We start from the raw sequence: 23,467 nt of genomic DNA on the forward strand, positions 1-23,467 counted from the left end.
CAGGTACAGATTTCTGATTCAAGGCCAGCTGGGTTACCAAGTTGACCAACGCATCCAGTTTGCCTTCAAGCTTCTTAGTTTCAGATGATGCAGATGGGTTTGTAGCTACCTCATGCACTCCTCTAATGACTATGGCATCATTTCTGGCGCTAAACTGCTGGGAGTTGGAGGCCATCTTCTCAATTAAATTTCTGGCTTCAGCAGGAGTCATGTCTCCAAGGGCTCCACCACTGGCAGCATCTATCATACTTCTCTCCATATTACTGAGTCCTTCATAAAAATATTGGAGAAGAAGCTGTTCTGAAATCTGATGGTGGGGGCAACTGGCACATAGTTTCTTAAATCTCTCCCAGTACTCATACAGGCTCTCTCCACTGAGTTGTCTAATACCTGAGATATCCTTCCTGATGGCTGTGGTCCTGGAAGCAGGGAAATTTTTTTCTAAGAATACTCTCTTAAGGTCATCCCAGCTCGTGATGGACCTTGGAGCAAGGTAATACAGCCAGTCCTTTGCCACTCCCTCTAATGAATGAGGAAAAGCCTTCAGAAATATGTGATCCTCTTGGACATCTGGGGGTTTCATGGTGGAGCAGACAATGTGAAATTCTTTCAAATGTTTGTGCGGGTCTTCACCTGCAAGGCCATGAAACTTTGGAAGCAAATGAATCAGTCCAGTCTTAAGAACATATGGGACATCCTCATCAGGGTATTGGATGCACAAGCTTTCATAGGTGAAATCAGGTGCAGCCATTTCCCTTAGAGTCCTCTCACGAGGTGGAGGTTGTGCCATGTTCTCAGAATGTGCAAAATCAGAATGCTCAGAATTAGAATGCTCAAAATTATAATGCTCAAGATCAGGATGTTCAAAATCACCAATAACAGAATGCATAGATTCACCAGTTATGGAATGCTCAGAATGATCAAAAGGTATAAAATGATGCCTAACTAATCTATGAAATGTCCTATCTATCTCAGGATCAAAGGGTTGTAAGTCAGATGGATTGCCTCTAGTCATACACTACATTCAGCATGCACACAACTAGTTGCCTTGTCATGTAAATAAAGGTGTAGGTTTGAACTACAGCTACCCTCAAATGATATCCAAATGACTTGAAATTTTGTGAGAAACCTTATAAAATGATGAGAAGATAGCACAAAAAATTTCAGACAAAAATTCAAAGTCTAACTATGAAAGCTAAAATTGGTAGGTTAAGAAAAATAAGTGAATAAAACTTGAAAAATAAAAAACTTTTGACAGAATCGCTTTTTTTGGACGATGGAGACCTCAGCCGGCCATACTCAGCCGGCTGCCACGGCGTAGGAAATTTTTTTCTACCCCAAATGCATATATAATAATTGCGATTCTGATAACCGGAGCAAAAGTTATGGCCGTTTGAAGTTTTGACAAACACAAAATTTGCTAGTTTTTTGGAACTTTCAAATCTGACCAAACTAAAGGCTCTAGCTATTTTTCCCACAAAATATGGATTAAAAGAAGTTACCACAAAAAAATTCAGCCAAAAATAACAACCCTAGCTACTAAAACGAAAAATCCCAATTAATTCAGCATGGGTGGTCGCTAAAATCCGTCTCTAATTGATTTCTACTACTACTCTGTTTTTCTGCAAGCTGATTTCTACTACTACTCTGTTTTCAAGCACAAACTTCACAGCAAAACACCCAAGACTGAAACAGGGGAAACGCTTAATGGTAAAACTGAAACAGAACACACATTAAACAAAATACCAGGACACTAATCAACACTAACACACATACTAACACAATACTAACAATTAAACATAAAACACGAAAGGATTAAACACACAACACTAGCTAGCTATTATGAACCTTTGGACACTGCTCCCCGGCAACGGCGCCAAATTTGATCGAGGCCGTACCCGAATCAAATAAACATGAAAATGCAGTAACTAGGAAGTCATCCTAGGTCGTTTCCCAACGAGCAGTGACAAGCCAAATGTTCATAATATACTTGCAGTAACAGTAACGATGGGGGGGGGGGGGTTGGTTGTTTGGTAATTAAAGAGCAGAACAAATAAAATGGAATACGAAACTACTAATATTAAAAACGGGTTGTTTCCTCTGATTCAGAAGCCACTCTCTTATCCTGGGTTATGGAGAATTCGTCCCTAACAGTCAACCACTTAATCCAACCCTATTTCAATTTACTAAGCGAAAATCAACTTAGGGTCTTCAATACGTGATTAGGCACCACATACACTAGTTATCCCTTCGTCCATTAAGCATGAACGCAAGTTAGGCTCAGAGGCAATTAATCGAACACGAAGCGTGCACTGATTAATATTCACGAAATTGGGATAACTGGTGAAGGGAAAACTGCCAGGAAACCACATTACAAACGAAACCTCAAAGAGAGTTGGGCTTCGTCCTCAAAAGGAAACAACACCAGAAAATCTAGCCTTCCATGGATTCAAACAGAAAACGCAAATGAAACATGAAGCAGAAACGTAAATGAACAGAAACGTAAATGAAAGTAGAAGAAGAAGCAAGAATGAACTCGTAATTAGAAGCAGAAAACGGAAATTTGCATTAAGAACGAAAACTGTAACAAGGGCACAGAAAAACGTGGAAACCTAAAACCAAAGCTCTGAATAATGAAAATAGCATAGCAGAATAGAATGCCCTGCACGAATCCCAAGGCAGCTATTTAAAAAGAGTCACTCAAAGTCACTGGGCCCTATTACAATACTATGGCCCAAAACGAAATAAACACTGAAAACATAAAATAAAATTGCGAAATTTCCTAATTAGAAGTGGGGCCCGTTTGCAGATATTTTAGCTTTGCTGATTTTTGGGGTTGTCCTCTTCCCGAACGTCGACGGTTTGGTAGACTTAGCCGCCATTGATGCTTTCCTCGCATATCACCATAGCAAGGAAAGTCCAATCGTGGCTATCTTGGCAGATTTGTTTGACACCTTTGACCGGAGGTGTGAGAAAAACAGTACACGGATTGTCTGTTGTTTACCCGCCCTCTGTGTATGGTTGATTTCGCACCTATTCCAACAAGACACGAGACACCCGTGTCCGATTCAAAGCTATCGCTCATGCGCCGAAAAAGGAAGAGTCGATTGGGACCAACATTTGACTGGGATAGGGGGCAGCACGATCAATTGGTTTCCTCGTTGGAAGGAAGGCAAGGAAGGAGTTCTTTTCTCGTGTGGGGACTATCCTAATGTTCCACAGCTAGGGTATCCCATGAGGGGAGCGCCAACCGAAGAAAGTCTCTCGCCTTTCCTTGTGAGGGATCTAGGCGCGCAAGGTCTCAAGGTTATACAAAGAATCCACAAGGCGTGGAGGAGTCCGTTGAGGAAAGACAAGGAGCTTAGGGGCATCCGAAATGGCGTCATTGGAGGTTATCATGGGTGGCTAAGAATTCACACGCGGGGCTTAGATTGGCTCTCCAAATTGAAAGTTATCGATGAGGAGAACTTCGAAGCTCCGGAGGAAGATGAAGAAGTCCGAGCTCTAAAGTTAGAGCTAGGGAAAGCAAGGCTCGCCAAGGAGAAGTTCAAGTCAGCTGCTACACACATCCGGAAGGAGTGCACCGAGTTACAAGAGGAAAACGCGGCCACTGCAAAAGCCCTTGAACAAGAAACCAAAAGGGCCCGCAAGGAGGAATATGGCCGAGAGAAATTCCGAGGAGCATTGTGGGGTAGCAACAATGAGCTCAAGCTCCGAAGAGAGGAGAGAGATCGGTCACGGGCGCATGGCATGATCTTAAAAGAAGAGTTAGTTGCTTGCGCAAGGTCCAAAAGGAATTTGGCTCAACACTTGGAAGCCACCGAGCAAAGCATGCTAGCCATCATAGGGCAATTCAAGGAAGAGTTGAACCAGTCTGTGGCCAATGAACAAAAGCTAGTGGAGGATTTTGCCCAAGTGAACGCCGAAAAAGAAGCAAGAGGGAGGGTGATTGATGCATTGCATCAAGAAGCGACTATGTGGATGGATAGGTTCGCCTTGACCTTGAATGGAAGTCAAGACCTCCCGCGTCTATTAGCCAAAGCAAAAGCCATGGCCGAAGTGTGTACGGCCCCCGAGGAGATTCATGGGCTAATCAATTACTGTCAACACATGATAGATTTGATAGCCCACATAATTAGAAACCGTTAGGTTCTCTTGTAACACCTTTGTATAATCTTGGCTAGATGAAAGCTTTGTTCTTTTTATAAAATGAGAAGTTCTGAACTCATCACGTTATCTAAAAAACCCTTGGGGTGGATCCAAGTGCTCCGATCATTCATTTGCATATTCATGTTTTGGTGGCATACTCACCTTTGTTTATTTCTTTAGGAATTTCATCATCACTAAGAAAACACCAAGGCACCCCTATAACACTCGATCCAGAAAAATGGATAATGAAGAGGGCGTGCAGGAACAGATGAAGGCCGATCTATTGGCCTTAAAAGATCAAATGGCTTCCATCTCGGAGGTCATGTTAAAACTCCAGAAAACTATAGAGGATAAAGCCACGGCAACCGCCTCCAGTACAGTTAGGGAAGCGGAGCCGGTGCTGCAGCCCGCCTTAAATCCGGGCCGAGACAGAAACACGGCAGTGTTTGGCCGAAGGTATAGTCTGCAAGCTTACCCCTATGGCTTGCCTCCGGACTTCACTCCTTGTGCCACTCCGGAAGATTTAAGCCAAGCCCCTACTTTCGAGGGGCAACTCCCACCTTATGACGACTATCCCGGGCAAGACGATGAGGAAGGAGATACCCATCTTGGCCCCCTGCTCCACCTCAAAGATCCGTCCCCCCATGAACTACCCCAACCGAACATAGTCCGCCATATCCCGGCTTCACCCACACCCGTAAAAGAATCTGTTCCCTTCGCGGAAGATAAGGGAAAGATTGAGGCGCTTGAAGAGAGGTTAAGAGCAGTCGAGGGCCTTGGCAATTACCCATTCTCGGATTTAGCGGATTTATGTCTCGTGCCCAACATCGTCATCCCTCCCAAGTTCAAAGTACCAGACTTTGATAAGTACAAAGGGACGACATGTCCAAAAGGGCATCTCCAGATGTATTGCCGAAAGATGGGGGTGTATTCCGCGGACGAAAAGTTGTTGGTCCATTTCTTTCAAGACAGCTTGGCCGAAGCAGCTGTAGCATGGTATACCAATCTAGAAGCTTCCCAGATCCGATCATGGAAGGACTTGGCAACTGCCTTCATTAGGCAGTACCAGTACAATACGGACATGGCCCCCGATCGGAACCAGCTTCAGGGTATGACTAAACGAGAGCATGAGTCCATTAAGGAGTATGCCCAGAGATGGAGAGATCTCTCAGCCCAAGTCATGCCGCCCATGACGAAAAGGGAGATGATCACGATTATGGTAGATACGTTACCCACGTTCTACTATGAAAAACTGATAGACTACATGCCAGCTAACTTTGCGGACCTCGTCTTCGCCGGAGAAAGGATTGAATCCGGGCTATGAAAAGGCAAGTTCGAATATGTTGCCAATATGGCCCCCAACAACAACAGAAGAGCCCCAGTAGTGGGCGCGAGGAAAAAGGAAGGAGACGCCCACGCTGTCACCACCGCCCCAACATGGATGAAGGCACCCCAAAATATCCAAAGCTCATACCAGCCCAATCCCCCAAATTTTTTGATCCGACCCGGGAATTCCCTCCCGACTCAAGTAAAAGGACCACCCGCGGCAGAAAGAGCGCCGGCCCAACGCACAGCTCCAGCCGCACCCCGGCCAGTTAATAATACAGCCCCTGGCGCGACCTATAAATATGCACAGCACCCGAAAGACAACTTCCCTCCTATTCCCATGGCATATTCCGAGTTATAGCCTTCACTATTAGAGAATCACTTGGTGGTGGCTATACCCAGGAAGGTTCTTCAGCCACCCTACCCCAAGTGGTATGATCCGGGTGCCAAGTGTGTGTATCATAGTGGAGTTCCCGGACACAATATGGACTCCTGCATCCCGTTCAAGTATAAGGTGCAGCACCTGATTAGTGCCCGCTGGCTAGCGTTTCAGGAGGAAGGCCCGAATGTTAAAACCAACCCGCTAGCTAGTCATGGAGGGGCTAGCGTGAACGCCGTCAAAGAGGATGGGCCATCACGGACAAAGAGGTTAGGAGACGTGGCTACTTCTAGACGCTTCATCTATCAATCACTGCAAGCGGCGTGCATGGTCCCCCGAGGTGGGGATGAAAGGGATGAATGTTTGTTTCACCTCGGGGAGTCGCATGACATGGAAACCTGTCCCATGGTGGAAGAATTGCTTCAGCGGCTCATGGATTGCGGGCAGCTTGAAGTGTTCATAGGAGGGAACGAAGAACCACAAATCTGCATGCAATCGGAAGAGAAGAGGGTTCCTCTAACCCCCAAGGCCCTAGTGATATGTTTTACTAGGAAAGGGACCGGCTCCACACCCATATACCCGCGGGCGGCACCCAAGCTGACGCCATTTGCATATCAAAGTAATAAGGTCGTTCCGTGGAAGTATATCCCTCCCACGTCCAGCGAAAGAGTTGTAACCGAAGTTGACTCCCTATCAGCTAAGGTAACCAACATCACCGGCCTCAGTGGCGTAACCCGCAGTGGTCGGGTGTTCACTTCTCCTCACCCGGCGGAATTGCCCTCTAAAGGGAAGGCGCCCATGGTCCAAGAGCCCACAGACATGGCCACCCCCTCAAAAGAAGTAGATCCTCCCGTGGCAAGAGGAGCCGAAAAGAAAGAGGGACTTCAAGGAAAAACAATGACTTTGGAAGAGGCCCATGAGTTCCTCCGCCTCATCCAACAAAGCAAGTTTAAGGTAGTCGAGCAACTAAATAAAACTCCAGCAAGGATCTCCTTGCTTGAACTACTCATAAACTCTGAGCCTCATCGTGCACTGTTGATGAAGGTCCTTAACGATGCCCATGTGGCACATGATATCTCAATAGAGGGTTTTGAAGGCATCGTTAATCATATAACCACCAACAACTACATCGCGTTTGCGGAAGAAGAGATTCCCGTTGAGGGGAGAGGACACAACAAGGCTCTACATGTGTCGGTGAGATGTATGGACCATGTTGTCGCAAAGGTACTTATCGACAATGCATCGAGTCTAAATGTAATGCCGAAGACCACTTTGGAAAAGCTTCCTTTTAGTGCGTCATGTTTAAAATCGAGCTCGATGGTGGTGCGAGCCTTTGATGGTACTCGGCGGGAAGTGATGGAGGAAATCGACATTCCCATTCAGATAGGCCCCCACACTTGCAATGTGGTATTTCAAGTGATGGATATAAACCCCGCCTATAGCTGCCTCTTGGGAAGACCGTGGATTCATGCCCTGGGAGTGGTCCCCTCAACGCTTCACCAAAAATTGAAGTTCGCAGTGGGTGGACTTTTAGTGATAGTGTCGGGTGAAGAGGATATGTTAGTGAGCTGCCCTTCCTCCGCACTGTACGTAGAAGCGGCGGAAGAATCGTTGGAAATGGCTTTCCAATCCTTTGAGGTTGTGAGCTGCGCCTCTGTGGAACCAAGTCCGTCGCTACCTTCTCTCTCCAACGCGGCCATAATGGTGGCACGTGTTATGCTCAGGAACGGATTTGAGCCCGGAATGGGTCTAGGCAAAGACTGCCTCGGGAATGCCGACGTGGTCGATATCAAGGGAAATCCATACAAGTATGGATTAGGATACGAACTCGGGATGCCGGGGAGGAGGAACGTGCCCTCAAGATTTCGGGCGGATAGGGTATGGCCCGGCCGTATTAGCCAGTGTTTCACTAGCGCTGGAATGGTATCCGAGGAGGAGGTGGCCGTAATAGAAGAGGAGTTCCCTCAAGACCTACCAAGTTTTGTGCAACCATGCCATCCCGATTCCCAAGTGGGGAACTGGCACGTGATAAGCCAGTCAGAAGTCTATACCGCTGATTCAATGTAATTAGAGCCTATAGATTTCCTTTCTCTTTTGTTTTGTGAAACCTACCTTATTAAATAAACAAAGAGATCTTGTTTCATCTGTTCTTGCAGTACCACCCTTTCTCATATCATTTTGCATGTTTTTGTTTCTTTTGTCTTGTTTGGTATAGATATGAGGGTCGAGTCTTTGAGGATCCTAACAACGAGGGTTCGACAATCGATTTCGATCGAGACATAAGCCAAACGATAAATGAGGAAGAGGAAGAGGACGTCCTGTCGCCGGAATTGGAGAGGTTGGTCGCTCAGGAAGAACGTGAAATGAAGCCCCCACCAAGAAGAAACCGAATTGGTAAACTTGGGGACCACGGTGGAAAAGAAAGAAGTGAAGGTAGGAACCGGGATGACCGCGCCTATCCGCCAAGGCTTGATAACCCTTCTTGAAGAGTATCAAGATGTCTTCGCGTGGTCATATCAAGACATGCCCGGTTTGGATTCCGACATTGTGCAGCATAAGTTGCCTTTGAATCCTGGGTCTTCTCTGGTTAAGCAAAAGTTACGAAGAATGAGACCCGAGATGTCCTTAAAAATTAAAGAAGAAGTAAGGAAGCAGTTTGACGCAGGTTTCTTAGCTATGGCACGGTACCCAGAGTGGGTGGCCAATATTGTCCCAGTCCCGAAAAAGGACGACAAGGTTTGAATGTGTGTAGACTATCGGGACTTGAACCGAGCCAGTCCTAAAGACAACTTTCCCCTGCCACACATTGACATATTGGTAGATAATACAGCCAAGTTCGCCCTTTTCTCGTTTATGGATGGGTTCTCGGGGTATAATCAAATAAAGATGGCACCCGAAGATGTAGAGAAGACCACTTTCGTCACCCTATGGGGGACATTTTGCTATAAAGTGATGGCCTTCAGGCTGAAAAATGCTGGGGCAACCTATCAGCGTGCCATGGTGGCGTTGTTCCATGACATGATGCATAAGGAAATTGAGGTCTACGTAGATGACATGATTGCTAAGTCTAGGACTGAGGAAAAACACCTTGTCAATCTGCGTAAGCTGTTTGGAAGGTTGCGGAAATACCAATTAAAACTAAACCCAACCAAGTGCACCTTTGGGGTGAAGTCGAGCAAGCTGCTAGGATTTATCGTAAGTCAGAAAGGGATAGAGATAGATCCCGAGAAAGTAAAGGCCATCCTTGAAATGCCAGAACCACGCACAGAGAAGCAGGTTCGGGGTTTTTTAGGCAGGTTGAATTATATCGCGAGATTTATCTCGCAACTCACCCCTACCTGTGAGCCCATTTTTAAGCTGTTACGTAAGAACCAAGCGGTCCTATGGAACAGTGACTGCCAAGAGGCCTTCGAGAAGATCAAACAGAGTCTCACGAATCCCCCGGTGCTCATGCCGCCTGTAACAGGAAGGCCTCTTTTCCTGTACATGACCATGTTGGACGAGTCTATAGGCTGCGTGTTGGGTCAGCATGATGATTCTGGGAAAAAGGAGCAAGCCATCTACTGTTTGAGCAAGAAGTTTACCGCATGTGAGATGAATTACTCAATGTTGGAAAGGACTTGTTGTGCTCTGGTATGGGCATCACATCGGCTTAGGCAATACATGCTCAGCCATACCACGTGGCTTATTTCCAAAATGGATCCCGTAAAATACATCTTTGAAAAACCGGCCCTCACCGGACGAATCGCCAGGTGGCAGGTACTATTGTCTAAATTCGATATCGTTTACGTCACCCAAAAGGCGGTAAAGGGAAGTGCCTTAGCAGATTATTGGGCCCAGCAACCCCTCTAGGATTATCGGCCGATGCACCCCGAGTTCCTAGATGAAGATATCATGGCCCTGTTTGAAGAGAAGCGGACGCATGAGGACCTAGACAAATGGATTGTTTGCTTCGATGGGGCATCAAATGCTTTGGGCCACGGGGTAGGGGAAGTCCTTGTATCCCCGGATGATCAGTGTATTCCTTTCACAGCTAGGCTAGGTTTTGATTGTACCAACAATATGGCCGAGTACGAAGCATGCGCCCTCGGGGTTCAGGCGGCCATTGATTTTGATGTAAAACTACTCAAGGTGTATGGAGACTCGGCTTTGGTGATACGCCAGTTGAAAGGAGAATGGGAAACTAGGGATTCGAAGTTGATACCCTATCAAACTCATATCTTGAGGTTAGCCAAGTACTTTGATGACATTTCCTTCCACCACATACCTCGGGAAGAGAATCAGATGGCTGACGCACTAGCTACCCTGGCATCCATGTTTCAACTTGCCCCACACGGGGATCTGCCATACATCGAATTCAAATCTTAAGGCAGGCCGGCATATTGTTATGCAATAGAGGAAGAGCGGGATGGGAAACCGTGGTATTTCGACATCAAGCGGTATGTCGAGAATAAGGAATACCCACCAGGGATTTCTGACAATGACAAGAGGACGTTGAGGAGATTGGCTACTGGTTTCTTTGTAAGTGGTACCATCCTGTACAAACAAAACCATGACATGACCCTCCTACGATGTGTAGATGCCAAAGAAGCGAATTTCATGATTGAGGAGATCCACGAAGGTTCCTTTGGGACACATGCCAATGGGCATGCTATGGCCAGAAAAATCCTCAGGGCCGGCTATTATTGGCTCACCATGGAAAGCGATTGTTGCGCTCATGTCAGGAAATGTCATAAATGTCAGGCATACGCGGACAACGTCAATGTTCCGCCGCATCCTCTGAATGTTATGTCCACCCCTTGGCCTTTTTCTATGTGGGGAATAGATGTCATTGGGGCCATAGAACCCAAAGCGTCGAATAGTCACCGCTTCATTCTTGTGGCGATAGATTACTTCACCAAATGGGTCGAAGCAGCCTCCTATACTAACGTCACAAGGAATGTGGTAGTTAGATTCATAAAGAAGGAGTTGATTTGTCGATACGGACTCCCCAGGAAGATCATTACTGACAATGGCACCAATCTGAACAATAAGATGATGTAGGAGATGTGCGAAGACTTCAAGATCCAACATCATAACTCTACCCCTTATCGGCCAAAGATGAATGGGGCTGTAGAGGTTGCGAATAAGAATATCAAGAAGATTGTTCAAAAGATGACGGTGTCATACAAGGATTGGCATGAGATGTTGCCTTTCGCCCTACACGGATACAGAACCTCGGTACGAACTTCTACTGGGGCAACGCCGTATTCTTTGGTTTATGGGATGGAGGCAGTACTCCCATTTGAGGTAGAAGTTCCTTCTCAGAGGATAATGGCGGAGTCGGGCCTAGAAGAGTCATAATGGGCTCTGTCGCAACCTACCCTTCGGCGGGAGGGCGACGCGTGACTCGCGGGATGCGTGTTCCATGAAAGGAATACGCGCGGAGTCGCCACCAACGTTTATTTGAGGAAAACGTCGGAAAAACCGGAAAAGACGCGATCTACGAACTTTTAAGTGAAAGGTTCGGGAGTTGTATTTACGCACGGGGAAGGTATTAGCACCCCACACGTCCGTTCCAAGGGACGGCAGCCTTTAATCGAATGTGCAAACATGACTTTGATCTTTACGTTCCTTTTTATGTCCTTATATCCTTTAGACCCTTTTTATATTTTTTTCTTTTTTGTGGTCGACAAGGGTGTTTCCTGTAGATGCAATTGGCATTGATGTTTTGATGATGATCATGATGATGTGTTGCAATTGATGCAAATGGGCTTTTCAAGATTAAAATTCAAGACAATACTTCAAGATTACAAGTCACAACATCAAGATGATCACTAGAATATTAGGAAGGGAATTCCTAATTGAATTAGCAAAGGTTTGGCCAAGTGATTTAAAATAAAAAGTGTTTTTCAAAGGTTTTACTCTCTGGTAATCGATTACCAGAGGATGTAATCGATTACCAGTGGCCAAATACGTTTTATAACAGCTATAAAAATTTGAATTCGAAATTTTAGACTGTGTAATCGATTACACAATTTTGGTAATCGATTACCAGCAGTTAGTAAACGTTTTAATTCAAATTTTAAAAGCTGTAATCGATTACACAATTACTGTAATCGATTACTAGACAGGAATTTCAGAAAAATAATTTCAAGAGTCACAACTTTTCAAAGGCTTTACTCATGACCACCAATGGTCTATATATATGTGACTTAAACACGAAATTGCTCAGAGATTTTCAGAACAAAAAAGTGTTTATCCTCTCAAAGAGCAATTTCATTTTATCCTCTTAAGAATTCCTTGGCCAATTCAATTGCAATTCATTAAGGAATTAATTGAGTGCTCAATCTGTAAAATCCATCTCTTTCTAGAGAGATTTGTTCCTCTTCTTCTTCTCATTCTCTAAGGGATTAAGAGACTGTGAGTCTCTTGTTGTAAAGGATCTCTAAACACAAAGGAAGGATTGTCCTTGTGTGTTTAAAACTTGTAAAAGGAATTTACAAGATAGTGGAACTCTCAAGCGGGTTGCTTGGGGACTGGACGTAGGCACAAGGGTGTGGCCGAACCAGTATAAAACTGAGTTTGCATTTTCTCTTCCCTTAATCTCCTTTATTTATTATTGCTTTATATTCATATTCAAGTTGCTTCGTTTGAATTAATATTTAAGAAGATTGTTATTAAGGGAATTCATAACTTGAGTAAAAAGTGAAATAGATTTTTTTTTGGGGAAACAGTTTGGAATATCTTAATTCAACCCCCCCCTTCTTAAGATATCTGAGGCCACTTGTCTAACAAGTGGTATCAGAGCTTCATTCTTGTACAAAGTTTAGAAGCTTCAAGAAAAAGATGGCCTCAGCAAATTCCTTATTTCCAGAAGGGAATTCTATCAATAGACCTCCAATCTTTAATGGAGAGGGTTACCACTACTGGAAAACCCGAATGCAAATTTTTATCGAGGCAATAGATCTAAATATCTGGGAAGCCATTGAAATAGGGCCTTATATACCCACCACAGTAGAAAGAGTTTCAATAGATGGTAGTTCATCAAGTGAAAGCATAACCATAGAAAAACCTAGAGATAGATGGTCTGAAGAGGATAGAAAACGAGTACAATACAACCTAAAAGCCAAAAACATAATAACATCTGCCCTAGGAATGGATGAATATTTCAGAGTTTCAAATTGCAAGAGTGCTAAGGAAATGTGGGACACTCTTCGATTAACACATGAAGGAACTACAGATGTTAAAAGATCTAGGATAAATGCACTAACTCATGAGTATGAATTATTTAGAATGAATACAAATGAAAATATTCAGAGTATGCAAAAGAGATTTACACATATAGTGAATCATCTAGCAGCCTTAGGCAAAGAATTTCAAAATGAAGATCTTATAAACAAGGTGCTAAGATGTTTAAGTAGAGAATGGCAACCCAAAGTAACGGCTATTTCTGAATCAAGAGATTTGTCTAACATGTCTCTTGCCACTTTATTTGGTAAGTTGCAGGAACACGAGATGGAACTATTGAGATTGCACCAAAATGAAGAAAATGACAAGAAAAAGAAAGGAATTGCTCTCAAAGCATCATCCTCAATTCAAGAAGAAAGTGATCAGGATAATGATGCAGATGATGATGATGATCTAAGTTTCTTTGTAAAAAGATTCAACAAATTTCTTAAAGTAAGAGGAAATCAGAGGCGACCAAATTTTAAATCAAAGAGAAGGACAGAAAATTCATCCTCTACTCTAAAATGCTTTGAATGCAATCAACCTGGACATCTGAGGGTTGATTGTCCCATTTTCAAGAAAAAGATGGAAAAATCTGAAAAGAAAAATCATAGTGAGAAGAAACTAAAGAAAGCATACATCACATGGGATGAAAATGATTTGGAATCCTCTGATGATTCTGAAAATGAAGAGATAAATCTTTGCCTTATGGCAAAAAGTTACGAAAGTGATGAAGAGGTAACATCGTCAAACAACTTATCTATTTCTTTTGATGAATTGCAAGATGCATTTGCTGATTTGCATAAAGAATCAATTAAACTTGCAAAATTAGTTTCATCATCAAAGAAAACAATTTCAAATTTAGAAAATGAAATTTCAAAATTAAACAAAGAATTAGATCTTCTTAGAAATGAAGTTTCAATCTCTAAAACAAATGAAAAAGTTAATATCTCCACTATTAACGACAAGAAAATAACAGATTCTTGTAGTTGTTGTGATAAATATGTAAAAGAAATTAAAGAGTTAAAAAATTCACTTGCAAAATTTTCATATAGTAGAAATAATTTAGATGTTATATTAAGTAAACAAAGATATGTGTCAAATAAAAATGGACTAGGGTATAAATCTGAAAAACTACAAAAGGTTCATAAAAACTTTTCCACTTCCACACAAAAATGTAATTCTAATTCTATCACTTGTTTTTACTGTGGAAGAAGAGGACATGGCATATCAACTTGCTACTTCAAGAAAAATTACAGTAATATTAAAATGATATGGGTCCCAAAAGGATCCTCAATTAATACTAACATGCAAGGACCCAATAAAATTTGGGTACCTAAGTCAAAAACTTGATTATGCAGGTATCTTTGAGAAAGAAGTGGTATATAGATAGCGGATGCTCAAAACATATGACTGGAGATGCATCAAATTTTACACACATATCTCCAAAGAAAAGCGGGCATGTAACATATGGTGACAACAACAAAGGTAGAATTCTTGGAGTGGGTAAAATAGGTACAAATTCTTCAAACTCCATTGAAAATGTTCTACTTGTTGAAGGTCTTAAGCATAGCCTGCTTAGCGTTAGTCAACTATGTGACAAAGGCTATCTAGTATCATTTGATTCTCAGAAATGTCTTATAGAACATAAGCATGACATTAATATAAAGCATGTAGGACATAGAGTCAATAATGTTTACATGATAGACTTAAGCATAAAACAAGAAAACAATCATTGCTTTCTTAGTAAAGATGATGATCCATGGTTATGGCATAAAAGAATTGCTCACATAAACATGGATCACTTAAATAAATTAATTTCAAAAGATTTAGTAGTTGGTTTGCCTAAATTGAAATTTGAAAAAGATAAATTATGCGATGCATGTCAAAAGGGCAAACAAACAAGAGTCTCATTCAAATCTAAAAATATTGTTTCAACCACTCGACCATTACAGTTATTGCATATGGATCTATTTGGTCCATCTAGAACCATGAGTTTTGGAGGAAATTACTATGCTTTAGTTATAGTTGATGATTTCTCTAGATATACTTGGACATTATTTATTACACATAAAAGTGATTCATTCCATGCATTTAGGAAACTTGCTAAAGTCATACAAAACAAGAAAAATCTCAAGATTGCATCCATTAGAAGTGATCATGGGGGTGAATTTGAAAATAAAGATTTCGAATTATTTTGTGATGAACATGGTATTGAACATAATTTTTCTGCACCAAGAACTCCTCAACAAAATGGAGTTGTTGAGAGGAAAAATAGGTCATTGGAAGAAATTGCAAGAACTTTATTAAATGATACTTCTCTTCCAAAGTATTTTTGGGCTGAAGCTGTCAATACTGCATGTTACATCATGAATAGAGCCTTGATAAGACCTATTTTAAAGAAAACCCCATATGAGTTATTTAACGGTAGAAAACCTAATATTTCTCATCTACATGTTTTTGGTTGCAAGTGCTTTGTACTTAATAATGGTAAAGATAATCTAGGAAAATTCGATGCAAAATCTGATGAAGGCATTTTTCTTGGATATTCTTTACAAAGCAAAGCATATAGAATATATAATAAGAGAACTATGAATATAGAGGAATCCATTCATGTTACCTTTGATGAATCTAATGCTATTTTGTCAACAAAGAATATGCTAGATGACATTGCAGATTCTTTAGAATATATGAACATTCATGAACAAGATTCCAAAGGAAATGACAAAGGAAACAATGAAGATCCTCCAGAAGAAGGCAAATCCAATGATGCACTCCCAAGAGAATGGAAAACTTCAAGAGATCATCCCCTCGATAACATTATTGGTGATATCTCAAAAGGGGTAACAACTAGACATTCTCTTAAAGATTTATGCAATAATATGGCTTTTGTATCTATGATTGAACCTAAAAATATAAAAGAAGCCATAGTACATGATAATTGGATCATTGCCATGCAAGAAGAACTAAACCAATTTGAAAGAAACAATGTATGGAAATTAGTAGAAAAACCTGAAAATTATCCTGTCATTGGAACAAAATGGGTTTTTAGAAATAAATTAGATGAACATGGTATAATTATTAGAAATAAAGCCAGGTTAGTAGCAAAAGGGTATAATCAAGAAGAGGGGATAGACTATGAAGAAACATATGCTCCTGTTGCAAGATTAGAAGCCATTAGAATGCTTTTGGCATATGCATCCATAATGAACTTTAAACTTTATCAAATGGATGTTAAGAGTGCCTTTTTAAATGGCTTAATTCAAGAAGAGGTATATGTTGAACAACCCCCTGGTTTTGAAATTTCTGATAAACCAAACCATGTTTATAAATTACAAAAGGCTCTTTATGGTTTGAAACAAGCCCCTAGGGCATGGTATGAACGATTAAGTAGTTTTCTTCTTGAAAAAGAATTCTCCAGAGGTAAAGTGGATACCACATTATTCATAAAGAGAAAGCATAATGATATTTTGTTGATTCAAATATATGTTGATGATATAATTTTTGGATCCACTAATGATTCATTGTGCAAGGAGTTCTCCCTTGATATGCAAAGTGAATTTGAAATGTCAATGATGGGAGAACTAAAGTACTTTCTGGGATTACAAATCAAGCAAACTCAAGAAGGTATATTCATCAATCAATCCAAATACTGCAAGGAATTGATCAAAAGATTTGGGATGGATAGTGCAAAACACATGTCTACACCGATGAGCACTAATTGTTACTTAGATAAAGATGAATCTGGTCAGTCTATAGACATAAAACAATATCGAGGTATGATCGGATCTCTTCTTTATTTATTTGCTAGTAGACCTGATATTATGTTTAGTGTATGCATGTGTGCTAGGTTTCAATCCAACCCCAAACAATCTCATCTAAGTGCAGTAAAGAGAATCATGAGATATCTATTAGGAACAATCAATTTAGGATTATGGTATCCTAAGAATTCAACATGTAACTTAATAGGATATTCTGATTCTGATTTTGCCGGATCTAAAACTGATAGAAAAAGTACAAGTGGAACTTGTCAATTTATTGGATCGGCTCTTGTCTCATGGCATAGTAAGAAACAAAACAGTGTTGCTTTATCTACTGCTGAAGCGGAGTATATCTCTGCCGGTAGTTGTTGTGCACAAATTTTATGGATGAAGCAACAATTATCTGACTATGGCATCATTCTTGATCGCATACCTATTAAGTGTGATAATACTAGTGCCATAAATCTATCCAAAAACCCAGTTCAACATTCAAGAACTAAACATATAGAGATTAGACACCACTTTCTTAGAGATCATGTCTTAAAGGGAGATTGTGTTTTAGAATTTGTTGATACTAAGAATCAACTTGCTGATATTTTCACTAAACCTCTCCCCAAGGAAGTGTTTTTCTCTATTAGAAGAGAATTAGGTCTCTTAGATGTAAGAGATTTAGAAAAATAGGAATTGATTGGTTGATTGATTGGTTGATTGATTGGTTAATTTACTTTTTACCTTTTGATTGTAGATTATTTTGTTTGATCTTGATTGAATTTAGTGTATTAGTAGTGAAAATTAGTCATATAGGATGTATTTGAGCATAAATATAGATATTCTCTTAGAAACTAGCCTAGGATAGGCTCTGGTAATCGATTACCATCCAGTGTAATCGATTACACATGAACAGGCAGCCTGTAATCGATTACAACATCCTGTAATCGATTACCAGAAGGCTTATTGGGCCTGTAATCGATTACCAATACCTGTAATCGATTACAATGCATCATCTTCTATAAATACTCACGAAATCAGAGCTGCTGCGCAGCCAAAGCTTCCTCCACGTTTTCCTCCATACCTAGAACTTCAAACCTTCGATTCTCACTCGATTCTTCACCAAATCACGTCCCGTAAAGCCCAATCTTCCTCTTTTTCACTCCTCTTTCACTTCCACCGATCAAAATCCAGAAAAACTTCATCAAATGGCAGAGCCATCAAAGAAGAGAAAGGGATCATCCTCCACCGCTACCGCTGCTGCCCATCGCCGTCACGGCCCATCCGGAGCACCCACAGCACCTATTCCTCCTTCTTTGTCATCTCCAAGATCATCAACACTGTTTTCATCCGATGATCAACGTCTACGGTACCTTTCTCAGTTTTCTTCTAGAATAATCTTAGACCCTAAGTACCTAGACGTAGAGTTCTTTAATGATGAAACGTTTGATTGCTATCAAGTGTTTCAAAATTCTGGTCTTGTTGATTTCATGTCATTTAAATTGCCATATTATCCTGAACTTGTAAAGGTCTTCTACTGCAATTTAAAAATTCAGGATGGTATTATTATGTCTGAGGTGCATGGTACTTCTATGGTCATTGATCAGTCACTTTTCTTTTCTTTGACTCATTTACCCAGTCAAGGTGCACCATTTGAGGGCACCATTGTTGATGACTGGAAATTCGATTATTCGAGTCATGATGCTCGTCGCATGGTCTGCAATGATCAAGCTGACATGACCGGTAGATTGTTGGCCGGGTCATTAACTTTTGATAATCGCATCATGCATTATATCATTGTTAGAATTTTGCTTCCTCGGTCTTCAAATTTAGCACAAGCCTCTGAGGAGGATTTGATTCTTATGTGGGCTTTTCTAACCGGTCGTCAGATCGACTGGGCCCATTTGGTTCGGTACCGAATGCATAAGGCATTACGGGCCAATGCACCTCTTCCTTATCCACATTTGATTACTCTGTTTTTGCGTCATTTTCAAATTCCGCTTGATGATGAACCCTTTGTTCAAGTCAAGCGTTCCTTTGCAATTGGTGCTGGAGCAGTGACCTCCTTTGGGTATCGTAAAGATCGGAATGGACAATGGCTGAAGAAGGATGCACTCCCTCCTCAAGATGAACGTACTCCTTCACCTCCTCCTCAACGTGAAGATTCCGCACTCATGAATGAAGTCCTCTCCGAATTACGGGGTCTTCGTTCGTATGTTGGTGACCGCTTTGACTCGTTAGATTCACGCTTTGCCGGTATGGACATTCGTCTTACACAGCTTGCAGAGGATGTCGGATACATTCGTCAGAGTTTCGATCTTCCACCACCTCCTCCGTCTTCTTAGCTTTTAGATTCTGATTATTTATCTTTTATAAGCCGTGTATTTTGGCTTTTAGTTTCTTAGAATTTACATTATTATGCTAAGTACTTTGCTTATTTATCTTGTGTTTTTAAATTTCAGTCTTGGATATTTTGTGGTTGTTGACATTTTATGTTATTTGAATTCTGGTTTGATTATTTCTTGATTATGAGTTTGGCTTATTGTATTTAATACTCTGATACTTATATCTTGCTACTCCATTGTTATAACTGAGTTGATTTCCGAGTTCTTTGGCTTTTTGATGTTGCCAAAGGGGGAGAAAAAGGTTGTAGCAAAAGCTTAAGAAAAAGCTTAACAAACTTAGAAATCAAGTGATCATGTATTCTGAAATATAGGGGGAGAAAACGAATGCACATTTTATCTATATACAATTGTTTGTTGCTTGCTTGAATCTTGATTTCAGGTATTGTATTGTCATCATCAAAAAGGGGGAGATTGTAGATGCAATTGGCATTGATGTTTTGATGATGATCATGATGATGTGTTGCAATTGATGCAAATGGGCTTTTCAAGATTAAAATTCAAGACAATACTTCAAGATTACAAGTCACAACATCAAGATGATCACTAGAATATTAGGAAGGGAATTCCTAATTGAATTAGCAAAGGTTTGGCCAAGTGATTTAAAATAAAAAGTGTTTTTCAAAGGTTTTACTCTCTGGTAATCGATTACCAGAGGATGTAATCGATTACCAGTGGCCAAATACGTTTTATAACAGCTATAAAAATTTGAATTCGAAATTTTAGACTGTGTAATCGATTACACAATTTTGGTAATCGATTACCAGCAGTTAGTAAACGTTTTAATTCAAATTTTAAAAGCTGTAATCGATTACACAATTACTGTAATCGATTACCAGACAGGAATTTCAGAAAAATAATTTCAAGAGTCACAACTTTTCAAAGGCTTTACTCATGACCACCAATGGTCTATATATATGTGACTTAAACACGAAATTGCTCAGAGATTTTCAGAACAAAAAAGTGTTTATCCTCTCAAAGAGCAATTTCATTTTATCCTCTTAAGAATTCCTTGGCCAATTCAATTGCAATTCATTAAGGAATTAATTGAGTGCTCAATCTGTAAAATCCATCTCTTTCTAGAGAGATTTGTTCCTCTTCTTCTTCTCATTCTCTAAGGGATTAAGAGACTGTGAGTCTCTTGTTGTAAAGGATCTCTAAACACAAAGGAAGGATTGTCCTTGTGTGTTTAGAACTTGTAAAAGGAATTTACAAGATAGTGGAACTCTCAAGCGGGTTGCTTGGGGACTGGACGTAGGCACAAGGGTGTGGCCGAACCAGTATAAAACTGAGTTTGCATTTTCTCTTCCCTTAATCTCCTTTATTTATTATTGCTTTATATTCATATTCAAGTTGCTTCGTTTGAATTAATATTTAAGAAGATTGTTATTAAGGGAATTCATAACTTGAGTAAAAAGTGAAATAGATTTTTTTTTGGGGAAACAGTTTGGAATATCTTAATTCAACCCCCCCCTTCTTAAGATATCTGAGGCCACTTGTCTAACATTTCCCTTTGCTCCTACGTATTCCTCATTTTGGGATGAGAAAATCAGACCTACGTAGTTCTTTTTTATCAAGTGATTCTTTTTACTTAAGTGGTGATCATTTTAAGGCGTTGGACCTTAAAAATGATCCATTTTACTTAGTGAGAAATTGAAATGACAAACTTCAAAAGCCTATTTTTGTGGACGAGCTTGACTAGGCGAGTTGATTTTAGCCTTAGTTTCACTTTAGTTATTAATCAATTCGATTAAGAATGAGAAATCCCAAAGAGAAAACGTCCGATTGATTTTCCGCTTTATTTTACTAAAAGATGTCTTTTTGATTTTTATATTATTTTCTACCTCTTTTTTTGATTTCCAACGTGGTTACGGCACGACCGAACGGTCGGAATTTATTTTAACTGAAGTTAATGGATAATACAATTCAAATGTTCGGTGGAAATTTATTTTATTTTTAAGTTAAGCGAGAAATGACTTAAGTAAAATGGCTTAAGCACGTCAACAGGGGGTATAAAAAGTAAACAAAACGAGAATAAAAATGCACGAAACACAATGTGGACCACTACGGGTACATAGAATGAATCGAAAAGCTTGGTTCGAGGTACTTACCCGTTGAAGATCGAAGAACAATGAAGAACGAATGAAGAACGTCGAAGAACGGTTGAAACCTTAGCGAGATTCCTCACGGAAAACGTTACGGAAACGTTTCGGAAGCGCCTCGGCTTAGATTTTCTTCACGGAAACAATTTTTCCAAGCAAATTCGAAAGAGAGAGAAGTGCCTAAGGGGCTGAACCCCTTCCTTCTTCACTTCCTCCCCTATTTATAGCAAAATAGGGGAGGTGGTTGCCGCCCAGCTCGCCCAGGCGAGCTCAGCTCGCCCAGGCGAGCAGGGTTGCTTCCTCCAGAAGCAACCGCCTTCTGGAGGAATATTCCGGAGGGCCCAAGTGGGCCTGGGTGCTATTTGCACCCCCATTTTTACTAAGTACACCCCCCTCTGCTGTTTTTTGGTGATTCTTTTTTCGTAAAGTTACGGAAACTTACGAATTTCGTAACGATACTTGTTTTCTTTCCGTAATGTTACGGAACCTTGCGGATTACATAATCATCCCCTTTTTGACTTACGGAATGTTACGGAACCTCACTTAATTATGTAACGATGCTTCCGTTTGATTTCCGGTGTGTCACGGAAACTTACGGATTGTGCATCAATATTTTTTTGGTTTTTCGGCATGTCCTGGAATTTCACAAATTGCCTAATGATGGGTGCCAAGCACCTCACGAGGACCAAAGAATGGTCGCACGTCATCGAGCAAAGGTCCCCGGACGAAATTAGGGTATGACAGTTGCCCCTCTTTACTTGTCTTTTATTGGAGATAAAAGAAAAGTAAAGATAAGACACTAATTTCGTTCCTCTCGATTTGGCGAGAGTCGCGGGTGACCATAAAATCTCCACATGCAAATGACTTGTTGTTCCCAAAATTTCACAAATTGCCTAATGATGGGTGCCAAGCACCTCACAAGGACCAAAGAATGGTCGCATGTCATCAAGCAAAGGTCCCCGAAAATCAGTGTATGACACTAATTTCGCTCCTCTCGGTTGACGAGAGTCGCGGGTGACCATGACTTGTCGTTCCTAGAATTTCACAAATTGCCTAATGATGGATGCCAAGCATCTCACAAGGACCAAAGAATGGTCACATGTCATCAAGCAAAGGTCCCCGAAAATTAGTGTATGACACTAATTTGGCTCCTCTCGGTTGACGAGAGTCGCGGGTGACCATGACTTGTCGCTCCTAGAATTTCACAAATTGCCTAATGATGGATGCCAAGCACCTCACAAGGACCAAAGAATGGTCGCATGTCATCAAGCAAAGGTCCCCGAAAATCAGTGTATGACACTAATTTCGCTCCTCTCGGTTGACGAGAGTCGCGGGCGACCATGAAATTTCCGCATGTAAATGACTTGTTGTTCCCGGAGGAACAAAAGGTGCAGAAGACTATGTCAGCCTCTGCATGCTATCAAGCGTTCTGTCTTACAGATAGCAAAAGAATGTTTATACGGATAACCACTCGGGTATTTCCGCGTATCATCGGGCCCGCCGCCTCTGGATGATACAAGGGTGCAGAATGACCAAACTTGGTCTCTGCTTGTCATCGGGCCCGCCGCCTCTGGATGACAAAAGGGTGCGAATAACCGTAAGGTATCTCCGCGTATCATCGGGCCCGCCGCCTCTGGATGATACAAGGGTGCAGAATGACCAAACTTGGTCTCTGCTTGTCATCGGGCCCGCCGCCTCTGGATGACAAAAGGGTGCGAATAACCGTAAGGTATCTCCGCGTATCATCGGGCCCGCCGCCTCTGGATGATACAAGGGTGCAGAATGACCAAACTTGGTCTCTGCTTGTCATCGGGCCCGCCGCCTCTGGATGACAAAAGGGTGCGAATAACCGTAAGGTATCTTCGCGTATCATCGGGCCCGCCGCCTCTGGATGATACAAGGGTGCAGAATGACCAAACTTGGTCTCTGCTTGTCATCGGGCCCGCCGCCTCTGGATGACAAAAGGGTGCGAATAACCGTAAGGTATCTCCGCGTATCATCGGGCCCGCCGCCTCTGGATGATACAAGGGTGCAGAATGACCAAACTTGGTCTCTGCTTGTCATCGGGCCCGCCGCCTCTGGATGACAAAAGGGTGCGAATAACCGTAAGGTATCTCCGCGTATCATCGGGCCCGCCGCCTCTGGATGATA

The 23,467-nt window shown here is 41.6% G+C and overlaps 1 non-coding gene across 1 annotated transcript; it reads left to right on the forward strand.

Annotated features, from left to right (window-relative positions):
* Positions 1-305: 305 nt before the first annotated feature.
* On the forward strand, positions 306-412 carry LOC114420793. The gene has a single exon (XR_003668426.1). It is a non-coding gene; the product is annotated as a small nucleolar RNA R71 (small nucleolar RNA).
* The last annotated feature ends 23,055 nt before the right edge of the window (positions 413-23,467 follow it).

This window comes from Glycine soja, chromosome 7 (assembly GCF_004193775.1).
Source record: "Glycine soja cultivar W05 chromosome 7, ASM419377v2, whole genome shotgun sequence".
NCBI classification, from domain to species: domain Eukaryota; kingdom Viridiplantae; phylum Streptophyta; class Magnoliopsida; order Fabales; family Fabaceae; genus Glycine; species Glycine soja.